Raw genomic sequence first — 18,996 nt, forward strand, 5'->3', positions numbered from 1 at the left:
CAGGGCTCATCGAGTCTGATTTTACAGGGTCTCTTTTATGAGTTCTTTACCTTTCTCATTTCTAGACCTGCTGAAGCACATCATACAGCAGCCCACACTTCACACAGAATCAAAGGCTATCCATTAGTCAATGCCATTGAGTAAAGAGAGCTTCTGTAATGGAATCATAAGTGCAAAGCAAGGCGTACAACTGAAGGGTTTTAAACGGCTGTACACAGGGAACGGTCACATTTTGCTGTAGTCTTCCACTCACCATCTCATCTAATGGAGACATAATAAACATAGTAATCAATACACTATTTTTTTCCATCTAAATTCAAAATGCTCCAGATTAAAGTGAGGAGAAAAGTATCTAAATGAACAAACAAAAGGACCTCTATAACCTCATTAATGGCCATCATCTGTCCAGGCTGAGTCAACAATATTGTGAAAATGCACTACATTTTCAACAAGGGAAAATTAGGAATGGGGCAACAGCTCAGTGAGCGCAACAATGAGATGCTGATTAAGTGTAGATTTAATTAAAATGTTTTTTTTTTACCCTTTTTTTCTGCATGTATCGGCAAAGAAACTGCAGAACATATTGTGTTGTATTTCATCTACACAGGCTGTTTTGGTGTCAGTTAAAAGACCTCTGTGTACAGATCTTCACCTCTTTGTATGCTGAATGCCGACAGAAATCCTTTTCATTTGCAGGCAGATTGTACTTTATCCAGTGGAGATGTTTCATAGGCAAATGTCTGCTCTGTTCTGTCTGCTCCTGGCAGTCTATCCATGATAAAACATCAAGCAGGCTCAGATCTCTGCAGGTGGATACTGCAACAAGAGAGAGAGAAAAAAAAATTCCCTTTGTGCATTTAGACTGGCCGGACAAAAATAATATGTCTCACACAAAGAGGCTAATAGCATCAAGGAGCATGTTTGCAGAGCAAAAACTCAATTATGAAGCATCAAAAGCAGTTTAGTTTTGATTGTGCTTATTTGATTGTGCAAATATGGCCAATTTAACTGCTCCTTAATTCAGTTATACCAAATATGATAATAAGGCTAGTTTGCTGAAATGTGAGAATGTGGTCAGGCCTCCCGTGGAAGAGAACATCTGCAAAGGCTCGGTGCTGAAGACACAGACATAGACAGACTTTATTGTCATTCAAATTACACCATACAGTGCTCATTAGAACAAAATTACGTTGCTATGGGCTCGGAGTATGTATACACACAGACACACACACAGACACACACACACACACACACACATATATATATATATATATATATATATATATATATATATATATATATATATATATATATATATATATACAGCAGCTTGTCCTGTATGGGGGAAGGGAAGTCCCAATGAATGCTCTGTGTGAGAGTAATAAAGGCTGAGAGAGATAACGCCGTGGGGAGGATAGTGTGCAGAGAGAGCAGTGTGTCAGTGCATGTGGGCTCTGAATGGAAAAGAGGAGATATATCTTCATAATATAGTGTTGAAAATCCATTCAGCGCCGTCCATTCCATACTTTTTATCTGACGACTGAGGCCCTCTTTTTCTCTCTCGCTCTCTCCATCTTCCTGTCTCCCGCTCACTTTCTGACATCTACCAGGTGGCGGGGCCGATAAGTAAGTTGCTGACTATATGATTTTAGAATATTCCTGCGGATCATTCGATCATTCCCTGTGTGTCTGAGAGGGAGATTTGTGGGAACTATTTGAATACTGATGTATCATTTTTACCTTGCTGGATAAAACAGAGAGACAAATCTGTGGCTAACAATGACATTTTTCATTTAAAAGAAATAGATTAGGTGGGATATCGCTTTGCACCCAAGTCTCTACCTGAGATGTCCTGGTGCAGTAATCCACTTGTCTTAAGCTACAATCCAATGAGACCCTTCAACATATGATATGGGATTTTTTTTTTCCTTTGAGCTTTTTGCATGCTTTAAAAAAGTTGTTGTACTGTAAAAAAAACATTACATAAGTAGGGATTAGAGATTTCCGATTTACACATTCCAGAGGTCAGCTTTTGAAGTATAGCAACCTAGTGTCAGTGAAGGCAACGGAAACAAAGAAACAAAAACAAAATAAACAATGAAATTCAAATCATATTGACTAAGAACTCAACTGTCACCTAAATGGCAATAGGTCAGATCATTGGCAGCTACCCAGTTCATTTAATAAGGTCGGTATTGACAATAATATTGATCCCAAATCTCAGTCAAATATTAGTTTGCATTCCTAATATGTACCCCAACGAATACTCTTCAGGGGCCCCAAATCCCTCACCACATCCTTCCTCATTTGCATCCTTGTCGCTGAGGAGCGCTTGGTTGCTGGATGGCTCATCGTCGGAGATAAATGATCCTGTGAAATGGTGCAGCAATGTCACAGCGTGGACTGAGGTGGCAGCGTGTAATACAAGCTTGATGCCAAAGAGCGAGAGAGAGAGAGAGAGCGAGAGAGAGAGAGAGAGAGATACAGGCAGAAGCGGGCGTTGGGGCCGGGGAATGTGATAGTCTTGCATGAGGACAAAACTTAGGGATGCCAGCAGAGTAGATGAAGCAACAAGATCAATATGGCACAATTATTGTACACTCACTGTAATTGATGAACACGTGGCTTGGGAGGACTTCCTCTCTACTCTTTAATCCTTACAAGCCAATTTTAGCCCAATCGAACCGGCTCAATAAGGCCTATTAACTCAAAGTGCTTTTATTTACCTCGCCATTGGTATCGGAGGACTTGTCTTTATTTTTAGGTCTTCTAGAACTAACACACAGCCGCAAAGTGCTTTAAAGTCTTTGACTATCAAGGGAGATTTCACCATATCAATTCTTTGTCCATTTACAATGCAACACTTTCAGCTCCTCTAGGTTAACCCCGTATAATCCCTGAAACTCTTTTGACTCAGCTTTCTGTCATACACCCTCTACAGGAAATTTAGCAAAGATATAAAAACAGTTCTGAAAATATTCAGTGTCCAGTTCGCCTTGGACGCTTTAATTGAGTATTTTGAGTTCCACTATGAATGACTCTACAAGTAGGGAAGGGAAGGACTGACCATAAAGGTGATGTGTATGGCCGTGGATGTGCTGGAGCACCTACCTACAGGGATTCACAGCCTCCCTGCAGCGGCCATAAATCCACCCAGTGAATGGAGAGAGGAGGTAATGAGGGGCCTGGCGCACTGCTCAGCCACACTGACAGACATCTGAGCACACACACACATTTCTCCGTAAATAACACCACCACTGACCCTGACTGCAGTCTGATCATCTTGGTCTGCCACAATCACCTTCCTGCAGTAAATCTATCTAATTAACTCTGCAGCTGAAGCCCAAGAGTCTCTCCTCCAGTCAATCAGAGGTTTCTGCAGCATAATAGTTTCTGGCAGGACACAAAATTAAGTGAATAAAATTAAAAGTCTTTTCACTCGGTGTTCTTGCTTTCCTCTACAGTATTAATTGTTGTTTTCAAAAGTGCTGGACATGTAGAATTGATGGCTGCAGAATACAATTTAGTTCAAGGCGGACAAATGGCTTTTAAGTTAACTTCAAAAAACAAGGGCTGAATTTTCTTTGACAGCGTGTCACTTAACTAGATGTATTCCTGTACTGTGCATAACGCCGCGCTGCCTCTGCTTGTTTTTCAAGCGGTCTATTATTGATATAACACTCAGATTGAGTGGAAAATGGGAAAAACAGCACAGAGTGATGATAAGTGGATTAGAAAATTGCCTCCGTGCCCTTTCAGAGGCTTGAAAAGTTCCTTTCTTCTTTTTTTACTTTTGACTCCAACCAAACCAAACCCAACCTCTGCTGACCTTTCGCGTGTCGCATCTCAGTAATTGAATGAGAACCTGGATAGAGTTAATTGGCTGTTTCCATATACTCCGAAAGCTGCTGATAATTAATCAGAGAGAACAAAAGCCACTACATCACCATCTAATTATGGGTGAGCACTTGGCAGGCTCGACATCGGTGTGCTTTTTCTTTTATCCGTGGCATGTCTGTGTGTGCGTCTGTTTGTGTGTATCACGGGAACATTTGTTACCTGCAGTTCTGCCTCATTACATTCCCAACAATAGGCTTTGATTACAGCAAGCAAAACATTCTTGTAACATATTTCTGATCTTTGCAATCGTTTGTCAAAATCTAATCACCTAATAATTATAGAATGTCAGCGAAATGTGTGACTAGGCTTTTCAGAGATTAAAAACAAAACGTCTGACTTTAGAGTTTCAGATAGTGGAAATGCAGATGAGCTTAAGGACAAGATTCATCTCTTCGCACACGCAAGTCACATTTGTCCCAGGGTTTTAACATATTGTGAATACATATATTTAAAGTATAAAAGGTCATTGCTAAGAATGGCAAAAGCTCTTGTTGAAGAATGTATTAAAAACCTTGCCAGACTGAGGTTGCTTTTCTACAGCATGAAAACACTGCAATGCTTTTAAATGAATGAGGTGGTGCATAGGGTGCCACTATGATGTGGCACATTGGTTTGTAAGCTCAGCTTTGGCTGGTGCCATGTTGAATCTGTTGAGTCAGCTGTTACAAGCATGATGTGGAGCTGACTGTAAAATGAAGGGATGCTGCACCTCATTCATTAGTTACTTGTCACTCACAAGGTAGGCCCACCCTAAAGTGTGCCCTGGTTCTCCTGCTGATAATAAGGATCATAACATAGAAAATGAGCATCATGTTGTGTTAAATAGTTAAGAACCAGCCCTTTTGCCATTAAAATAAGACATAAAACTAGTGACAGAGTCCATAAACACAGAAGGAAAGTGCTTATTGAGGCCAAATATGAAGGAAGCTGAGGGCCTTTTCCCCATTGACAACTATACAAGCTTTAGCCACTCTTTAAATACAGTCTAGCTTCTAGAAATGACAGAACTAAGCCAAGTTTTCACTCTGCAGGGGTTGGTCTTGGGGGTAAAAAGATATTTTTCTGTGGCTTAGAGTGTAGTAGCATAGTCTAAGTTAGCAAGCCAGTGTTGATGAATGTAAATAACAGCAAAAACATTGAATTTCAAATTACACTGGGTGAGAACTCAGCTGTCAACTTAATGGCAATAGATCATATCATGGCAACAGTTCACTTAATAAGGTCAGTATTGACACCAATACTGAATCTCTGGAGTCAAGGGCTGTTTTCCCATAGCTGTCTGTGCTACTGGACTTGTGTTTGTAATTAGAATCACTAGAATGCTTGTTTAAAGCACTGCAGTACTGGCTTCACTTTTCAGACCTGGAAGCTATGTGCAACTTTTTTTTTATGTAGTCTGTGTCACCGAGCACTGAGGTAGCTGCATTCAAAACCTATATTCATGCACTGCACAGATAGCAATACCTGCTGAAATTAGATACTAGAACAGAGTACAGACTTCTTGGACTGTCTGTGAAGCCAACGAGTTTATTGAAAATGATCCAGAACACACCAGCACAAACATCCAAAGATGTCCAGTTTGGTGATTCTATTGTCACACAAAGGAGCCAAACCTTACAGCTATATATTGTAACGTTGTAAACACACTTCCACAGTCGGCGATGTTCACAACAAAGGTCGTCTTTATTACCAGAAAAACGGCTGCTGTAGGCCACAGCCACGCCAACCACAACTACAACAACGGAACAGCAACACACACACACAGGCAAGCTCTCGGTCTTTTCTCTCTCTCCATGCTGCCTTCACGAACCTCCCGAACAGTCCGAAATCCCACAACATCAACACGCTCTCTAACTAAGAGAATCGCTACATTGCCCCCCCTCACTAAATCCCTCGCCCCGAGGGATCCCGTACAAAGTCTCTGAGGTGACCTGGGGGTCTTCTCTGCCTCTGCAGCCCCCTTGTAGACGACACTTGGGGCTGTGTCTGCTGTCCTGCAGCACCCTGCTTTTGATCTGGGATGGGGTGCAAAAGTGGAGGAAGCTGTGGGGCAGTAGAAGGGGGCACAGTCAGTGAGTCTGGGGCTGTGGCTGTTTCATTTCTCAGGGGGGTCGACTGGACCGGGCGCACATCACCCTTATATGGAGCCAGCCTGTCTCTATGAAGGGCCACTCGTCTCCCCCTAGTCGGCAGCTGAACCCTGTACACCACTTCCCCCAGCTTCTCTACCACTACACAAGGCCCCACCCAGTGGCAGTCCAGCTTAGGGCACCGGCCTTTCTTCCTCCTCGGGCTGTACACCCACACAAGGTCACCGGCCCTGAAGTCTTTCCCTTTTACCCTCAAGTCATAATTCCTTTTCTGTCTCATTCCCGCTTTCTCCAGCTGATCACGGGCAAAAGCATGGGCCGACTCCAGCCGGTCCTGCAGTCTCCTGGCGTATTCCGGACCCGGTACGACTACCGGAGCGTCCGGAGGCCTCCCCAGTGCCATCTCCGCTGGCGTCCGTAGCTCTCGCCCCAGCATGAGCAGGGCAGGCGTACACAAGGTGGAATCCTGCACAGCGGACCTATACGCCAACAAAACAAGGGGGAGATGCATGTCCCAATCACGCTGGTGCTCTGCAGTGAGGATGGCCAGCTGTTTCGCCAGGGTCCTGTTGAAGCGCTCGACGAGCCCATCACTCTGCGGGTGTAACGGTGTCGTCCGGGTCTTTCGCATCCCTAAGCGCTCACACATGACAGAGAAAACAGCCGACTCAAAGTTCCTTCCCTGGTCACTGTGAATGGTTTCTGCCATCCCGAACCTGGCAAACATGCCCTCCACCAGCCTGTCGACCACCGTCTCCGCCTCCTGGTCGGGTATGGCATATGCCTCCGGCCATTTTGTGAAGTAGTCCATGGCAACTAAGACATAACGATTTCCTCTGTCTGTGCGTGGAAAAGGCCCCATCACGTCCACTGCTACTCTCTCCATCGGGGCTCCCACTGCTAACTGCTGTAGCTGGGCCCGGGACTGGTCTGAGGGACCCTTGTGCGCTGCACAGAGGTCACACCGGCGGCAAAAGTCCTCAACATCCCTCCTGAGCTGCCCCCAGTAGAAACTCTGCCGGAGCCGCCGAAGGGTTTTGGAAACTCCAAAATGCCCCACCCCGGCGGTTCCGTGGGAGGCCTTCAAAACTGCCTCCCTCAGGGCCCTGGGGACCACCACCTGCCACCTCTCCTCCCCCGTAGCTGGCTCCTTCCAGGCTCTCTGCAGCACTCCGTCCTTTACTCGGAGAGCTGAAAATTTCACAAACAGTCCTTTAGTTGCAGGTGAGTATCCAGCCACTCCGCTCCACTGCGGTCTTTGACCAGACTCCACCCATTGTAGCACTGGCCGGAGGTCAACATCCTGCTCCTGTTGCGCTCTCCACTCGAGCGGGTCAATCACCTGTGCCACTCTGCAGGCCAGCTCACCTCCGCTACACCCGGAATCATGCTCTCCCCCAGCCCGGAGCTCCTCCTCCCGGGCTTCCCGCTTTTCGCAGTACCGGCAACCAGCTGGAGCACAGGGGCGGCGGGACATGGCATCTGCGTTGGCGTGGTGAGCCCCCGCTCGGTACTTCACTTCGAAGACGTATGGCGCTAATTCCTCCAGCCAGCGTGCAATCTGCCCCTCTGGCTCCTTAAACGCCATTAGCCACTGCAAGGCTGAATGGTCTGACCGGACAGTGAAGGGCAGGCCACAAAGGTAGTACCTGAAGTGACTTATTGCCCGTACTATGGCCAGGAGCTCCCTTCGCGTCACACAGTAGCGTCGTTCAGCCTTATTAAAGGTTCTGCTAAAGTACGCCACCACTCTCTCCCCCGCTGGCCCCACCTGGCTCAACACTGCCCCCATTCCGACATCGCTGGCATCTGTGTCTAGAATAAACGGCAGACTGGGGTCCGGGGTGGCGAGGGTGGGAGATTCTGTTAGGGCGTTTTTCAGCCGCTCAAAAGCCTGTTCACATCCTGCTGACCAGTCAAAGTCACTATCCTTTTTCTGCAGGCGGAACAGGGGCGCAGCAATACAGGAGAACCCCCTTACAAACCGCCTGTAGTAGGACGCCAGACCAAGGAAGCTCTTTAAGTCCTTCAAGTTTGTGGGGGTTGGCCAGTCCTTCACCGCCTGCACTTTCTCCTCCAGCGTACTGATACCCTCACCCCCGATTTTGTGTCCCAGGAACTCCAGCTCTTTCCTCATAAAGCAGCACTTATCAGGGTGGAGTTTCAGGCCCGCTGCCGCTATCCGCTGTAGAATCTGCCGCAGGGATGCCAGAGCTGCCTCGAAGGAACTTCCGTGGACCAGGATGTCGTCCAAGTAGACCAAACATTCCTGTCGGGGAATATCGGCCAGCACCTTTTCCATCAACCTTTCAAACGTGGCCGGCGCATTGCATAGGCCGAAGCAGAGAACACGGAATTGCCACAGCCCCCTGCCTGTGCTGAAAGCAGTCTTTGGTCTGGCTGCGGGGCTGAGGGGCACTTGCCAATACCCGCTATGCAGGTCCAGCGAGGAGAACCAGGAAGAGCCGGAAACCAAATCCAGGCACTCATCGATGCGGGGCAGCGGGTATGAGTCTTTCTTAGTCACACTGTTCAACGGCCTAAAATCGACACAGAATCTCATTTTGGGGCTCTTCTTCTTTTTAACCATCACAACCCCCGAGGCCCAGGGGCTGTCGGAGGGTTCAATGACGCCAGCCCTGAGCATCTCCCCGATCGCACTATCAGCCGCAGCCTGATGCGCCAGGGGGAGGCGGCGAGGGCGTGACTTCACAGGCCGTGCATCTCCCGTGTCAATGTCGTGCTGCAGGAGGTGAGTTAAGCCTACCTCGTCTTCTGACAGAGCAAAAATGTCCTTGAACTCCAGCAGCACCTGCCACAGCTCCTCCCGCTGTGGATGATCTAAATCTTGGCAGCTACGTGTCCATATGTCCCTCACTACTGCCAGTCTATCCCCCTCCCCCATTACAGTGTGCTGGTCTGAGGCAGGAGAACCCACCACGGTGGCTAAATCAGGGTCAGGGGACAGGGGTGCAGGGGGGTAGATCGGGGGCGGAAGGTGTGCCTCATGGTGCACCCCCGCTGCTCTCGACTTTGGCGGGTGTAGGTTCGGGGCCTGTGCGGGGCGCACCAGGTCAACAATGGGGCCCCCTGGAAAGGTCAGCGTGTTATTCCCCAGGTCTAAGACACTCTGTGAGGCCCGCAGAAAGTCCAGGCCTAATATGCAAACGTCCTGCACCGCTGCCACCCACACCTCCAAGTTCACTCCCAGGCCCCCCACCTGAATAGGGACCAGTCCTTTTCCCAACATCGGGGCTAACTCACCAGTCACTGTACGCAGTTTTACTGTAGTTGGTTCCAACTGGGTTCCCACCGGCACCACGTCAGGTCTCATCAAGGTCGCAGTGGAGCCAGTGTCGACCAGAGCTGTGCACGGAGCCCCTGCCAGGGTGATGGGGATGTGACAAAAATCCCCTGCACGCGTCCAGCCCACCACCCTCGCGGACTCTGTGCTGTCGTCTGCTTCTGGGGGGAGCTGAGCCCCGCACCCCCAGCTGTACCGTTGGGCTCTGTCCACCGGCGCCCCGGCGGATTGGGACACAGAAGAAGGGGCCTGCGCCGTCCCGCCTACGCAGGCCCGGAGGCGTTTCCCTGAACACCGGCACGGTCTGGGCATCGCACGCTGATGTGGCCCAGCTGTCCGCACGTCCAGCAAACAGGAGGGTCTCGGCGAGGACGAGCACCGCGGCGTGAAGATTGTAGAGACACGCCTCGAACCAGTTCGGTCAATTCGGCCGCCCAAGCTGGCACCCCCTGGCCCGGGGCCTCCGGCACCGCAGCCCTCACCACCGGGTCATACTCGCTATGGTCGCACCCCGCAGAAGCCACCACGGCCTCCCTCTCCAAGGCCATCTCCAGGGCCTCGTGCAGATTGCGGGGGTGGGAAAGTTGAGTCTGGATGCGCAGCTCACCAGGGATAATGGCGCGGATGAACTGGTCTCTGGCCAGCTCGTTCTGCACGTCGATGGGCATGTGGGCATATGCTTTCTTCGCTAGCATCTCAATGTCATTAGCCAAAGCGCGAAGCGGCTCACCCGGTTGTCTCCGTCTACTCGTCAGTTCGGACCGCAGGACAGCAGGCTGGCCACACTGCCCAAACCGCCGCTGCAGAGCACCAACCAGAGCCCTGTAGTCACCCCTCTCCGCTGGGCTAAGCAGCAGCAGGCATGCCAAAGCGTCGTCAGTGAGGCACAAGGCTAGCTGGAGTGCTTTAGTGTCTGTGGACCAGGCCGCAGCATGCGCTAACAGTTCAAATTGAGCATGGAAGGCCTCCCAGTCAGCCTTACCGGAGTACTTGGGGGTTTTCACATTTGCCTGGCAGGGCCGGGCGCCACTATCGCCAAGCACGGGCCCCGCGCTGTTCGGGGCGGGCGTCTCCGCGCCCGCGTATATTCCTGCAGTCGATGGGCTAAAGCCAGCGGCGGCCGCCAGGCCTCCGGCAGTCCGTCTGAGGCGGGCCAAACGCTCTCCGGCACTGTCCGCTCCCTCAGGACCCAGCGTGCCCCCAAAGTCACTGTCCATAGCCTCTCTCTTGATCTTCGGGCGGGCCCCGGCCACATCTCGCTGCGCTGCCATAGTTAGCGCAGGCTGTCAACTGAGGTAGCCGAAGCAGGGCTAGCCGACGGTTAGCAGTTTGACTTCTGACACCAATGTAACGTTGTAAACACACTTCCACAGTCGGCGATGTTCACAACAAAGGTCGTCTTTATTACCAGAAAAACGGCTGCTGTAGGCCACAGCCACGCCAACCACAACTACAACAACGGAACAGCAACACACACACACAGGCAAGCTCTCGGTCTTTTCTCTCTCTCCATGCTGCCTTCACGAACCTCCCGAACAGTCCGAAATCCCACAACATCAACACGCTCTCTAACTAAGAGAATCGCTACTATATGTTTAGCCCATTTCTGTCCAACAGTCGGGCTTTGTAACATGGGGCTGTATGGGGCCAGGCATGCTAGGAGCTCTGTGACACTTTGGTAATGTTACTTTCACAAGTCCAGCAAAAAGTAACAGACAGAAAATCACAGTCAGCTACATTGTAGCTGCTAGTGAAACGTTATTCTTGTACTTACTGGCATCATCCCTGGGTTTGTGTGTTTCTGTAAACCTGGAAGCATATATGATTGGTTAAGTTAAGGCCAGCTCAGCCGCCGCTTCACATCACCGACTTCCACTTCTGCACCAGCAGTATGAACACAGCATTACAAACAGCGGTTCTTTGAGGTAAATGCTAACTTCAGCCTGCTAACATGCCCTCAGTTCAGCAGGCAATGTTCAGCAATTTAGTTAACCATGTGGTTGTGCTAGAAATGGCTCATCAGCTAATTAAGCAGCTACATCTGATGATGGTTTCATTAGTTTTGATGGTATTTGGACAAGTAAGTTTATCTCTGCTCATGGTGCTAGAGGAAACATTAAGACTGCTAAATATTCATCTTGAGAAGCAAATAAACATGAAAAGTTATGCAGTGGTGTTAAATACATTCAGTTAAAAACTAAACTGTTCATAGAGTGATCTAAATCTCCATCTAAATTTAGCTGCATAGCAATGTGACATAGAAGTCATTAAAATATTGATTTGCTTGGTGTGATGCTGATTGATCCATAGATGTTTTTGCTTTTGTACTTCTTGCAGAGACAGTTATAAGCATTCAATATAAGATGATCAAACACAGTGATCATTTCATTCTAGCTTTTTGTGAACCCCCCAAGGTTCATATCTATACTGCAACTTCCATTTAACACTCCTGTGATTTTCCAGCTAAACTCCCTGCAAAAACACCTGCAGTGTCTCTTCGTTAAAAGAGGAACACAGATGTGACATCTGACGAAAAAAAAAAAAGATCAGCTTCCCATAACACCAACTATCTGTGCGCTAACGAGGTTTTATGCTCTTCTAAAATCAAATGAGTCATACCCAGATAATTTTTTTTTTTTTTTGCCTCAGATGTTCCTTTGCCCTGGTTTGGAAAATTTGTTATGTCAGTATAAAGGACCCCACCGCTTGGTCCAAAGTTTGAAGTAAGTAGGTGCGAACATTATTTAATTTGCAAGATCGCTGAATTCATTATTTCCATTTCTCAGTCCCTGTCATGATTCTGAAGATGAAAAATATCTTCTAGATTCCCCTTGTGTGATAAATAACTGCATTCCTTTTCATTAGAGACTGACTTTTCTTTACACCAGTTTGTTCTGTAATCAATTAATTAATCATTTCACCATCAGAGACTTTAGTTCAATCTCTGATGTTGGCACCAGATTATATTTAATTATTTTATTAGACTTTTCTATCTTCCAGATGATAGCAGACAGTCATCTTAAAAGTGAAGGATATTTTCCTTTCTCCTCCTGTTTCCTCTCCCTGCTTTTCTTCCGTCCAGCCCTTGTATGCCTTTGGCATCAGCCTTTTATTAAGGGATGTAATATCCGCCATACCATAGGGCCAATTTTCCTCAGGGCTCCTCTCCCCATCTTCCTCTTTCTTTTTTTTCCACACTCACATACCCACACACGAACAGCATGGCAGGAGCTCCATCTTAAAGAAATGAGGGGAGCTGGGGAGCAATTAGATTCAGCTGGAGACATTTTAATGTGAATTCCTCTCAAATGCAGCGCAGCTTTCCTCTGGAGAAATCTCAAAGTCAAATATAGGATCTTTGATCATTTACAGCCATATGGCAATGTGAGGCATGGATCAACATGACGTATGTGTGCGTGTGTGTATGCATGTTCTCTGATGATGTCTGCAAGGTCAAATAATGCAAAACTAATTCAAATGGCATACATCCCAAGGTACAAATTAATCCCCCCCAAAAAAAAAAAAGGCAGGAAGGTGGCTTTTGAAATTATTTGCAAAATTAGCTGGAAATTAGTGGAATTATTACATTGAGGAAGTCAACACCGGGGTGACCTTGGAGTTGAAAAAGTCAGTCATTATTAAAGTCAGATGTGACAGCACCGATTGCATCACACTCTTATGGAGAGCTTGAGAGTGTGCAATCTAAGCCTGAAGAAGAGGCAAAGGGTGTACAGGGTAGAGTCTACTGACACTGGGGCTAGCCACAGCCTGCCTGGTTACTGATGGACCTGCAGATATAGGATACACATGTGGATGGGGATTTTTCCAAATGTCAGACCCGATATCACATACCTCTTTCCTGCTTCCTAAATGACTGAGGCCAAGATTCTGTACAACCCTACCAACCCTGTCATTGTGTGGCAATAACAATATGTTTGAAACATAATTCTTCTGTAATTGATTAATATGTCTGGCAGTTTGGAAAAAAAGGTTCACTCTAAATATATTATTAAAATCTTTGTTGTCAACATTTTTCACTCAGTATCGTACATCATCTTGCAGTGATTATGGCAGTCAGGCTTATTTTAGGATAACAGAAAAAGACTGTAATGGCTTGAAACACTAGACGCAAAGTACTAAGAGCTTTTACTGCCTAACCCTAACCGCGGATATCGAACTGCAATCAAAGCTCTTTGCTTTGCATGTCCACAGTCTCAGAAATAGGGGTACAGGAGAAAGTCAGTTTCTGTCTGGACAATTATTGTCATTATTACTTTCTCAAGAGCCATAAAGGGATATATATGTCTCCAAGGACTAGGGTTAGGATGTATTTTAAGGTGTAATATCAGGACACACTCTTTGTTTGACCAAACAGGACACTTTGGTATAAAATGTACTTACATACTTAATAACCCTAACCCTAACTCTGGACAGATCAGCAGGGACCTGGTGCATGAGGTTAGGGTACAAAATTGTTACCAAAGGTGCAAGATTAGTTCCTCTCTGATACAAATAACAAGGATTAAAATAAGAACTGCCTATCAGGGTAAGCATAGCAGTACCTTAGAGGGCACTACCCCATGAGAAGCCTTTGTACTCCTAAAGGTACAGTAAGGCACTTTATTTTCTGTGAATGTGTCATCCTACCCATGTCATGGTCCAGGCAGGCTCTGGGGTCTTGTGTTTATCTTCTGTTCATCTCACTTTATAAAAGTCTCTTAGTTCTGGGTAGAGTAGTGGGCTCTATGGGTCGACCTGTGGGTGGAGTTCTTCTGCATGAGTTGTCTTTCTCACACCTGCTCCGAATTTCCACATCAACTCCTGGGTATTTAAGGACTCCTTCAAATTGTCTTGGTGTGCGGTCATGGTGGTAATCAGGCCCTCTGTGTCTGCTACCTGCACTTCTGCTTGTTGTTGACTGCCTTTGTTATGCCTTCCACCTTCCAGTCACCAGCCCATTCCAAGCCACGTTAACCTGTTCTGTTAACTTCTCCCGATGCAACCGGGATAAAAAGTTCACCCCCAGCCGCTCATCTCTGGAATCTGGTACCTGTAAGGAGAAGGACTTACCTGAAAATGTACCTGCCTGCCTACTCTTCACCTATCTGGAAACTCACCTGCCCCCCACAAAGACTCCTCCTGAGTCTCAGTCACTCAAGCCTCCAAAGCACCCGGTTGTGTTGCTACTGTCACAATAAAGTTTCACACTTGCACTGATTGCCTTTAAATAAACCTTTTAAAACTCCCAACAGTGTCCTGAGTCTGAATCCAGAGTCCTACTTTGACTTAAATATGACATCACAGCCACCTCCCTGTGACTCTGTTAATAGACATGAGAGCCGTAAATTGTTCTTTCTAGCTGTTTCCACCCCGTGAGCCTGAAAAGGATAAGCGGAAGAAAACGGCTGGATGGATGAATTGTTTCTAGGTTTTTATTTCACCTCCACATTACTTTGCACAGAAACACAAAACTGGTGTAGACTGTGTAAATATTTGATAGTTGATGTAATCACCACCATAGCTTTGTTTTGTTTTAGAAAAATCCTGTTTCATTTTGGCATGGCAGCTCAAAATGCTACAGAAACATGAGCCTCAGTAACTGAGTGGTAGGAAATTCATAATGCTTTGAATCTAATGCACTAGCAATAGCATCACAGTAGCTGAATTAATCAAGGATTGACCCAGAATTTAAGAATTTTAAGCTTGGGGATAGAGCGCTTCTCAAGGAAACACACCTTGGGGATTGTAATATATTTTACCTTGACGTTTTTACACAGGCTTACCTTCTATTTAGGAATCTGACATCTTAAGATGTACCTATTAATGTTTTTTATAGAGCATCCCACTGAGACCTGACTTCAGAGCTGAAGATGATGAATGGATGGATTTCTCCAAGAGAATTCTCACCTACAGGTGAGATCCTTTGCATTGGCACTGAATGTTGGCCGTGCTCGTCTGTCTCTAAAGTTTCAACATCTGAATTCCAAGGAAAAATTAAAAAGGGACACTTAAAGGACAGAACTTTCTGCTCCTTACTTCCCAAGGGATTGCCACAGCAGATGGGTCTGCATGTTTGATTTGGCACAGATTTATCCAGGCTGGGGAGCATTTATGACTTGTGAACGGCTGAAGCCGGGTTTATGTTGCCTGATCTCAAACTGGGGATCTTTCTGGGGATATGTGAGGCAAACACACCAACCACAACACCATGGAGCCTTAGAAGTAATTTTTATAATTACCCTCTCAATTTTAAATTTCACACCTAAGAGCATGTACTGGTGCAGCATGTTGTCAGGACACTCAGGAATCTATTATACTTTTCCTCCTGAGCTTGACTAGGGAGAAATGAAAAAAAGCTTTATATCTGCCCCCCCCCCCCCCCCCCCCCCCCCCAAAAAAAAAGCATCTCAACTCAGTGTGGACATGATCAGTAAAGCCGCCTCTGACTTATTTACTCTTGTGAGTGTCAGAAACTTCAAACAAAATGAAAATAACGGGAAAAAAAAATGATATGATTTCACAAAATTGTTGTCAATAATGTGTGCTTTGTTTTACTCGATGTATCTCCAGCTGAATTAAAAAAAAAAAAGGCTGGTCAGATAAAACTGCAGCGTAAATAATAGAGCCATGAAAGTAATTCCTGACAGCCAAAAGACAGATTTACAACAGAAGAATATGGTTATTTAAAATATGCATTCTTTCCAAATAACTTTCAAACATTTCTTTAAAAAATGATTCCCTGTCTACCTGTCACTGTCAGAACAATGAAGTAACTAAGACACCAATTTTTCATTGTCTATTTTTTTTATGAAGTGCTGGTGAGGTGAAATTCAAAAAACAACATTTTACTTATTTTCAAGAGACAAGACATGTTTACACATTTCACTGTCAGCAAAGATGGAAATAACAAATAGCAATTACTGTCATTCTAAATGAGCGTTTTCTTGAAAGAGTATGTTTTTAAAGCTATTTTTCTTTTGTTTTTACAGGAATACTTTTATCATAACACTTCCATAATAAAACATCACATCCGTTTTCTTTTCTTACAAGGAAGCATTCTGCTAAAGCATGCTCATTGGACAGTTAACACAGGGATTTGCTAATCACACATCTCTTCGAACATGACGGTTAGCCACTAGCAGACATTCTAGGCTCTGGTTGCGCAGGTAATGCTCTAATGTATTTACTACCCTGTCATATGCCAGTCATCAGTATCCTGCACATCAATTGCTTGCCTTGAAGTAGAGAAAAATATGAATACCAATACTTGGTTTTATTAGTTTTTGGTAAATGGTGCAATATTCCTTTAACTTGGGCAATTAGGGCTGCACCAATAGTTTGATATCCGTTCTGTTGTTGCTCAAAGATAACTAGAACAAGCAGAAAAAGAAACTAAAGTGGAGACACAACTGGGCAAAAAGAAGTAAATGACAAAGTCACAAACTGTCTCAATCAGATTGAACTGAACTGGAAAGATCCTGTGGTTCACTGTGTTCTCTTGAACCAATTGAACTCAAATGTTCTCAGTGTGTCTCCTCAGTTTTTCCTTCAGTAGCTTTTCCCACTTTGCACCATCTATTTTCTGTCTGATTGTTTCCACGCTTCATTGATTTCATGTATTCTTTAAAATGGAAGCCTGCTTTTCTTTTGCGGCATCATTAAAAAGACATTTTTGAGGGAATCGAGCCAGGGTTCTTCTGTGGACATTCTTATGATGATGATGATAATGATGATGATGGTGATGATGATGCAATTTTAATAAAAAACAAAATCACCTATGTAGATTTGAACAAAGCTCAATCTCTGATATTTATTATCTGAAGCAGATTTGTAGAGCTACTTAGTAAAGAAATCTCCATAAATATGTGGTAAATTGTTGTAAATTTTTTTTTACAAAAGCAACAATTTCTTCCAAGGCAACCTGTTCTTTTATTTCAGTACTAGTGTTGCCTTTAAACACTCAAGGTCTGTGTCTATCCCTCAACACTGGAGTGTTCGTATTCCAGGCAAGCGTCGTCAAGGCCTTCCCCAGCACATTTGTAAAACTGCTGACTTGGCATGTTTTAAAGCACAGAGAAAGGCAGCAAGGTATTAGAAAAATACTCTCTCTTCCCTCCACAGAGACTTAAACTAAATTTACTATCTGCAGAGGCTGCCTCGGAGCTATGCTGCTCCCCCCTCTGAGAGTGGAGTAAAGGGAAAGAAAGAGAAAAGAAGGATGAGAGACAGAATCGTCCTAATCCTTAACAAGGGAAGTTGAGATAAACTTTTTACAGTGAGGCTCTTTGTTTATGTGTATGTGTGCATGTACCGTAGGTGTGTCTGCTTCTGTGCCCTCTGAGGTTCCCCCAGCAGTGCTGTGGCAGTATTAGTGAGATTGTCAGACCCAGACTGCAATAGCTGTAGCCTGGATAAACCAGCACAGGAGGAGGTCTCACCTCTAGTTAGTCTGAGCAACACAGAGTCTAGCAGCCAGACGATGGAGAACAACTGCTGCTGCTTTGCAGTTAGTGAGCAACACAATTGCTCAGCAAGCCAGTGGTTCTTGTTTGTGCATACACAAATATGCATGTAATGCGCAGGTGTAATTTTCAGGAAAACAAAGTTGATGTGTAAAGGAGATTAAATACATGCTGAGCTTGTCCACATCCACTAAAGACAACGCTGCAGTCCGCGCTAAGTTATCAGCTAACACTAGCAAGCTGCATTAATGAACTACATGGGTGGAAGGCACAGACATACAGTACCAGTCAAACGTTTGGACACACTCAGCCATTCATATGAATGGCTGAGTGTGTCCTTTGATAGACTATTGTCAATCAAAGCAACCATATCCCCAGCTGTAAGCAAAGAAAATCCAAATGGCTGTGTTAAAACATGTGTTTGTAAAGTTATGATAACCAAAAACATTTCTCCTACCATACTGCAAACATGTTGAAGGTGGGCAAAAAACACATGGGAATCTGACTTGCTTCTGGAACCAGCCTCACGTGACCATCAGAGAAACTGTACTTTGGTTGGTTAGCAATTTTTCAGCCCCAGAGGTTTCCGCTAATCCCAGTGCACTGCTTCATCTGCAGGCAGGCTAGTCTCACCTGCTAGCTTCTTTTTTGTACAACCACATGCTGGACACGATGAGTGCACCTGTCACTCAAAGTAATTAGCTGTTTAATTTCTCTGGTTTTCTCATTTAGTTTTAAGACTGTTTTTCACAGTGATGTTAGGGATGCGCCTTCCTAAACAAGCAAATTAGAGAGCAGTACCCCCCGATAAGCTGATAACTCCTCCAGCTCTACCCTCTTGTAAAAATTATGGTCGCATGTAGGACAATGAATTGAAAATGAATCAAAACAGAATCAAAATCAGGACCTCTAATCAATGTAATCTTGCCCATGTCTCAGTAAGTACTGTCCACCTTACAACACTGTACCAAGTTTGTTGCTGTGTTTGTTGTTTCTGATACATTTTTTGGCTTTTAATAGAGGCAACATCAAACAAAAAGAAGAAAACAGAAAACTGTGGGAAAAATAGTAATACCACCAATCTGTTACAACACTTGGAGCACAATCATGTCACAGAAAAAGGAGGTATGGAGAGTTTAGTGTATTCCTAATAAGTAATGTCTTGAATAAATAGTTTTTGGGTTAGTAACATGTATTGAGTACTTGATTGTGTTTTCAGGAAAGTTACCAGTGCTCAACA

Source organism: Archocentrus centrarchus, chromosome 11 (assembly GCF_007364275.1).
Source record: "Archocentrus centrarchus isolate MPI-CPG fArcCen1 chromosome 11, fArcCen1, whole genome shotgun sequence".
In the NCBI taxonomy this organism is placed as follows: Eukaryota; Metazoa; Chordata; class Actinopteri; order Cichliformes; family Cichlidae; genus Archocentrus; species Archocentrus centrarchus.